The following is an 8,151-nucleotide window of genomic DNA, read 5'->3' as shown; positions in this document are numbered from 1 at the left end:
GGCTTTGGCTTTGGCAAATGATCGATCGAGAGATAATTTTTTGGACAAAATTTATTTTAATTATTTATTAATTAATTTTAAATGGCCAAAAATTATTTTCAATAAATTAGTTGATAACCGAAATGTTTTCAACTTTTTAGTTAAAACCCGACCCGACTCGGATCCGCGCGAGTGACCCGTTTTAAATTCCGTTATATTCAAAATTTCCCGCCATGACTGTTCTGAAAGGTTGCAACTTTCAGGAACAGTCAATACCATTTGAAAGTTTGCAACCTTTCATTAATGGTCGTGTTAATTCTGAAAGGGTTGCAACCTTTCAGAATATATTCTTCTTGCCTATAAATACCATTCAGTCTTCAGAATATTACTAACGAATTTTCTGATCTTCCTTCTTCTTAAAATCACATTTTTTCTTCGTGTACTTTCCTGCTGTGGATTGATTCGCTGACAGTAGAGTTTTTGGTATCTATACTCTACTGATTAAAATCATTTTACCCTGGGAGGTTATATTCCAAATCAAACCTCGGATACTAGAGGGGAATAATTTCCTTAAGGGGACACTGTGAATTCAGTGGACTTGATTTTCTTCCTAAATTTTCAATAAGAGTATTCCAGATTCTGGTACGTTTTTACAGATTAAATTATTTTATTTCTGTTCATCTTATTTACTGGTTATAAAAATTCTCAGTTACTTCGTGTTTCTGAATGATTTATTAGAACCAGTAATTTCTGATTTTATAACACAGATTGGAAACAGAAATGATAAAAAGAAGACTAATATATTCCCGATCGGAGAAGGGATGGATAGTACGATAATAATGGGTAATAGAAGTTCTATCGATGGCAACAAAATGTATGATACCGCAACTGTTGGTAAGTCCTCTTCTACATCTACATGAATCTTATTGGTTTTGATTAATTATAATTATTTCTTTTAATTTGATTTGCAGGGGTTTTTGGCAATGGCTTTACAGCCCAAGACTCAACTTTTAGAAATAATGTCGGACCCGTAAAACATCAGGCAATATTAATAGTTGAAGCAGATTTGGTGTCCTTTTATAAATGTTGGTTCGACGGGTATCAAGACACTTTATATGAAAAAAACGTCAATTCTACTGAGACTGAAATTTATGGCACGATAGATTTCATATGTGGTGACGCGACGGCCATGTTCCAAAACTGCTTGATTGAAGCACGCACTCCTATGGCAAGACAGTATAACACAATTACAGCACAAAAGAGAGAGCGTGAGGATTCTCCAACAGGAATAGTGCTTCAAAATTGTACCATAAAGGCTACGCCCGATTTGGAGAAATCGACCGTCACGACATATTTAGGTCGGCCATGGGGTATATTTTATAGGATTGTGATAATCAAAAGTTATATTGATAATTTGATAGATCCTAGAGGATGGCTTGAGTGGATTGAATCAGCAAATATATCCGCAGTTAGTCGCCAGCCATATTATATGATACAAGAATAGAGACCGGGTGCAGTCACGAAGGGATGTGTGACATGGGCATCCGTGTCTACGAATCCTAATATTGCATCAACTTTCACAGTTAGAAACTTTATAAGTGGTGACCAGTGGAATTTCGTCAATATCCCTCACTATCTAGATTTATCTTGAACAACAATAAATTGTATTGTATTCCTAGTAGTTATTATAGATTACATAGCAGTCGATGACTTCTGTTGGAACTCTTTATTATATCTATCTATCTATCTATCTATCTATCTATCTGTCTATCTATCTATCTATATATATATATATATACATACATACATACATACATACATACATATATATATATATATTAGTAAGTAAATAACAAACTCGAACAAACAACCTCAAGTTTTACTTCATCAACAACTAATATCTAAAGCCCTATGGAATAGACCTTAACTCAGGGATACATATCTAATTCTCCTAACCGATGTGCTAGCCTAGGATACAAAGAACCTCATCCATGAATATCCTGAATGATGATTTTGATATAATCCCTTGCCTTCGCTCGAAATAGTCGATAATTTTTTTTAAAAAGAAAAAAAATAATTTGTTATGCTATCTTCCCATCCGCTCACTCAGTCTCGCGATCCCGTTAAATTTCTTAATTTTTTTTTAAAAGAAAAACTTATTTTTTTTAAAAATCCCGAGTCTAAAGTTTGGGTCAAATTTCGAAACGGTCATCGATGTCTTATCCTAGTTTGAGTATCGGGCTCGACCCTAAACTAATTATCAGGGTTGATTTTCAGATTAAAGATTGTTTTTCTAAAGAGATTTTTTTAGTCTCAAGCCAAAAATAAAAGATATTTTCTAAAAAATATATATTTCATTCACCAACCAAAGCCAAATATTAAAATATATTTTCCATAAAATATTTTTTAATTACCAACCAAACATGATAAAATAAGTTAAAAATTCTCATATTTTTTCAAGAAAACATTTTCTAGAAAAATATCTTCCGTTGAAAATACACTCTTAATGGAAAATTAGTCAAATTGGACTATGGAAAGATTGCATATAGCAAGGCGAGAGACTTCTATCATATATACTATATTTACCTCTACTTTAAAATAATCACACATGGATAAGGCACTAGTACTCCATTTGACTATGACCAAAATTTCAGAACGCATCTTAACTAAACTAAGGTCATATTATTCCACTCAATTTATTTTATTTTATTTTTGTAATTTTGTAAACCTGTTTGTCCTACGTGGTATCCAAACATCTCTCACCCGTCTCACTTAAGTGGAGTCACGGAGTGTGCCACATAAGCCAAAAGGTGTATAAAATTACACAAAAAATGAGTTTATGGGTGTAATATGACATTAAATTAGTTTTAGTGTGTCTCTGAGATTTTGATCATAACTAGGGGATACTTGTGTCTTATCTCTAATTACACATATTACAATTTTTTAATGTTTATACCATATAATTTAAAAGATTTAGTAAGATACACAAATCCCTTAATATGGTATTGAATAATTATCTTTAATTTAAACTCCTTACTTAATGGTCATTCAAGTTAGTTTTTTTTTATTCTCATCTGTCGCCGGCGGTTCCCCACCCCATGTCCAGCATTCCACTCTCTTTCTTCTTCTTCCCCCTCTTTAATTTATTCTTTCATCCTCTCAATACATATTTGCATGTTCAAATCAGTATTTAATATGTAGGTTTGTTTCAATTATTTTATCATTCTCATGTATCTTGATTTTATTTAAATTGAAATTCATTATGTTCTTAAGTTCAATTACAAATTAGGTTTTATATTTTTTTTAATTTTGTTGTTTCTCAAACACTTGAATTCTGGTCATTCTCAAAGTCAGACGATTCTTGTTAAAGGTACTATACATTAACAATATTGTACTAAATCTGAAAACTTTTATTTGTTCATTTTTACTTAGGGTAAAGGCAGAAGTACCTTCTCAGACTATGACCCAAATCTCAGAGACAGACCTTAACTAAATCAAGGTTCTATTACCCCCTGAACTCATTTTTTTTTTTTTGTAATTTTGTACACCTTTTTGGCTTACGTGGATTCCAAATATCTCCCGCGTGCCTTAAATGCATGGTGTCACGGGGTGTGCCACATAAGCCAAAAGGTGCACAATATTATATATATAATGAGTTCAGAGAGGTATAAGACCTTAGTTTAGTTAATGTGTGTCTCTGAGATGTCGGTCATACTCTAGGGGGTACTTGTGCCTTCTCCCTTATTACAAATGAATTTCTCATTAAAGAGACTGAATTCATCAATCAACATGTGAGTCGAGAAAAGATCTAAGTATAGGAATGATCCAATCAAGATGGAAGAATTGTGTCAAGTTTTAATTAACAAAACAAATACACCATTTTTAGATATGCACCAATGTTGGATAAAAATCATGCGTACATGTATCTTGTTAAGAGTTCACGTATCTGACTTAAGATTATATTTATTTATGAGAAAAAATTTCATATGCTAAAAAGGAAGAATTTTGAAAAATTTACTCTTTTTTTTGGATTAATGATAAATAGATACCTACCATCTGACTTTTCCTAAATTCGTGCCTTTTACTTACATTTCACATTCAGATATACATAATTATATGTATATATTTAAGATTAATGTATGTGTGAGAAAATTTTCCAAATGCTAAAAGGAAAGTATTTTGAAAAAATTTACTTTTTTGGATTAATGATAATAGATATTCTATCATTGTGATTTTTCCTAAATTCGTGTGTTTCAATTACATTTTATATTTAGATACACATAATTATATGTATATACTTATTATGTATCTAAAATACCTGTTTTTGAACATAATGTATGAAACTAATACTAGATACATAGAAAAAAATACATGAAATTAAAATTATATCATCTAAATAGATACATGAAATTAACGATAGATACTTGTAACAAATACACTAAATAAATCTAGATATTTCTATGATAAATATGGATGTACATGTATGGTGCTCATGTATCTAAGTGTTTAGTTGGTTGGATACATCATATATTGATAATAGATACATTAAAATAATAAATTTATTATTTTAAGAGTAATAAAATGAAATTAATCAAATTACATGACTAATATATACATGAATTTTTTTATCTGTTATTTATAATATTAATGAATTTATTATTTCAAAGAATAATAAAATAAAATAAATTAAACAAACCTTAGATTTTGGCCTTATATTAAGGGAATTAATTAATTTGGATTTTCAAAAATAATTGTCCATATATTATAAAAATCCTCAATTACTTTTTTAATTAAGGAAATCAATTACAACTAATTATTTTAAACAAATAAAATATGTATCTATTTTAAATTCAGCAGATAAAGTATATTCTAGATATGAAATATGATAGAAAAATTAATATTTGAAATTATCAAAAATTTTAATAATTAGAACCTAAATTTGTGAAATATATATAATTTGCCTAAGTTTGAATCGTCAAATTGGCATATTTTAACAACAGTCTCGCCCATAAGCAAATAAATTATTGAATAAAGTTTGTTATTTTTACTTTTAGCCCAATTCATCACCTGTTTGCTCTTCATACACAATCCCCAAGTAATCCACCAAATAACATATAGTGAAATTTATAAGGCTTGAGGACCTTGGAGATTTTCTTTTTTTTAAAAAAATAATATATGTATTGTAATTTGTGCACTTTTTATGTTTGACATGGCATTTTTAAGTTTTAACCATTCAACTGGATTGTGTTTGTACCAAAAATTTTATGGTGTTCGAGGCAAGGAATTATTATACATAAATTATTTTAATAGATTAAATTCATTTTGTAGGTCTTCTAACTTTTTTTTTCACTCCTCTACCCTACCTTCTATTTAATCCCCTCTATATATAGAGAGAGTACTTTGTAAAATTTTAAATTCTTTAAATTTTAAATATACTTTTTACATAATAAAATAATAATATCCTAAAATTAGTAACTTTTTTTTTGTGCATTATTTCTCCAATTTTCAATATAAAAATAGTAATGTCCTAAAATTAGTAATTTTTTTTATTTTGATAATTCATAATATTCATTTGTTAAAAAACAAATAGAGATAAATATATTAATATTAATTTAGATTTAAAGTCAAATAATTACGTCTTTAATTAAAAAGAAAGTTAAATTAAGATTTGTGCTGTTAACCTCATACAAATCAATTGAAATTTTTTATGACAAAAATAAATAGTTATTTACAATTACTTGTAAATTAACAAAATCAAAATATAATTAATTATTTTTTCATTTTACTCTCTCTACTATATAATTTATTATTTTTTGTTCTTGAATTCAAGCTATAAAATATTTTTTTATTATATTAACATGATAAGACTTGCAACTAATAATATTTTAGGTTGAATTGCAACTTAGTGCGAAGGTTATATTTTTGAATAAACACTATAAGTCGAAATTCTTATCATGTTAATATAAAAAAGATATTTTAAAAATATCAATTAAATTTCACATAGCTTGAATTTCAAGAATAGACATATATAATATAAATTGAGAGAGTATGTATGTACATAAGAGTTTGTGTATGATTTTCGATTTTGGATTACATGAAAATAGAAACAAAACTTATGTAATTATTTGTGAAGATTATGGATGATCTTCCTGTTATATTTTCTTACTGGAGAATACGGGATACACTTAAGTGTTTACGAAATTAGAAAATTACTATAAAACTATTGAGAGGAAGAAAATTGATTTTATACTCCTTTTGTATTAGTTATTTTACCTTTTTTACACGTTCTTTAAAAATTATTAATAAAAATGGTAATTTACTAAATTACTCTTTAAGATATTTATATTTTTACAACTTTACAAATTACTTTCAAAAAGAATATTGCTAGGGTAAAGAAAATAAAAACATAGTTTAATTTTGTTAATCGATAAATAATATTTTAATAATTATTTTAAGTAATGTAGATAACTAATATATGATAGAAACATAATACCAAATGTTAGGAGTATATGATGAATTAGGCTAGATTTTACAGTTTTAAAATTATTTATATATATATATATATGTGTGTGTGTGTGTGTGTGTGTGTGTGTGTGTGTGTGTTGAGAAAGATATGAGGCTAGCTAACACATGCAAATCTGTGTGTGCGTGCGTGCGTGCGTGCGTGCGTGGCTGTGTGTGTGTGTGTGTGTGTGTGTGTGTGTGTGTGTGTTATAAACATATTTATGTTATAGTGAATGTCTAATTATGTTGAGTCCTTGTAGGATATGATTAGGAATCCTACTTGGGGGATTAAGTAAGGTTTCCCCTATAAATAAAGGATTTTCCTTCATTGTAAATAAGATTGGTGAAAGATCTATGAATCTTGATTAAACTATGAATAAGAAATATTTATTTTCTCCCTACTTTCTTCTTCTTCTAAATTTATATTGTTTCATAAAACGTTATCAGCACGAATCTCAAATTTTATGATTAAGTTTAGATCATTCAGATTGAGCAGGCTTCTGCTCTCAAGAATCGTGTTAATATTGTAAGTGGGACACCAAACAGTATATGTAGTATTTTCCTTGATTAACATTTATTGTTAATTTTGATAATCTACAAATTAATAGATAAAATAAAAATGTGGAATAATCGCATATAAATTCAAAAAGAAAAAAAAAGACGGTGGCAGTGAACAAATTTTTTATGTGAGCATATGTACATGTTCAATTTTAATTTGAAAATTATTATTATTATTATTATTATTATTATTATTATTATTATTATTATATGAACAAGTAATTCAAAAAGATTATTGGAGTTGATGTGGCATAATATCATCAGAGACTCGGGTGAGTCTCAGTTGAGAATAAGATGATGAATCAATTTTTATCGCATCAAAAGCATAAGACGATGAATTCATGTTCAATTGCAAAGAGGGTAAAACATCATGATTCTTGATGCTCTGTGATGAAAGATGTTGGGTTCAAGTCCCTCATTGAATTATGACATATGACGTTGGGTTTGAGTCTCAATGCACCATATTGATTATATGATGATGACTAAGGCAAATAATGAGTTTTTGATAGTCATGAAATATATTTCGTTGAAGCAGATCCATTCCCCGAAGTGAATGTAGCAGTGCATAAATGTCTAAAAGAAGACAATTGATTAAATGATGCACATGAATATGCAATGAGGTACTAAGTAATCAAAAGTTGATGTACTTAGATGATTGTGTTCTATTCATGAAGAATGAAAACTTTTGATAAATGCTAAAAATATAGATTCATTCTCTAAAGGGAATGAGGTGTAAGCCACCATGCTAGGCATGAGAAAGATTGCGACCTTTGATTAACGATGTGGTATCCTCAATAATGTCTCTAAGAAGACATGTATTATAGAAACGTTTCATGCTTTATCTTCAGACTTGTATTGGACAAGAATTAGTTCAATTGAGGCACATTCTGTGATAAATAAGAAGTTTTCTGATTTCAATACTTTCTTAGTTTGAAACGATTGTCTGGGACATCGTTAGTCTATAATGTTTAGACGAATTATAGAAAATTAAAAGAAAATTCATGGAAGAAACTAAAAATTCTTTTAAATGGTGAATTTTCTTGTACTACATGTTAGCAAGACAAGCTAATTGTGAGACCATCATAAACGAAAGTTGAAATTGAATTCTCT

At 28.5% G+C, this 8,151-nt stretch overlaps 1 pseudogene; it reads left to right on the top strand.

Annotated features, from left to right (window-relative positions):
* The window catches only part of LOC107003931, a 7,859-nt pseudogene extending 6,229 nt beyond the window's left edge, over nucleotides 1-1,630 (top strand).
* Nucleotides 1,631-8,151: the final 6,521 nt, after the last annotated feature.

The sequence above is a fragment of the Solanum pennellii genome, chromosome 11, assembly GCF_001406875.1.
Source record: "Solanum pennellii chromosome 11, SPENNV200".
Taxonomy (NCBI): domain Eukaryota; kingdom Viridiplantae; phylum Streptophyta; class Magnoliopsida; order Solanales; family Solanaceae; genus Solanum; species Solanum pennellii.
This window is presented reverse-complemented; position numbering and strand designations above follow the sequence as displayed.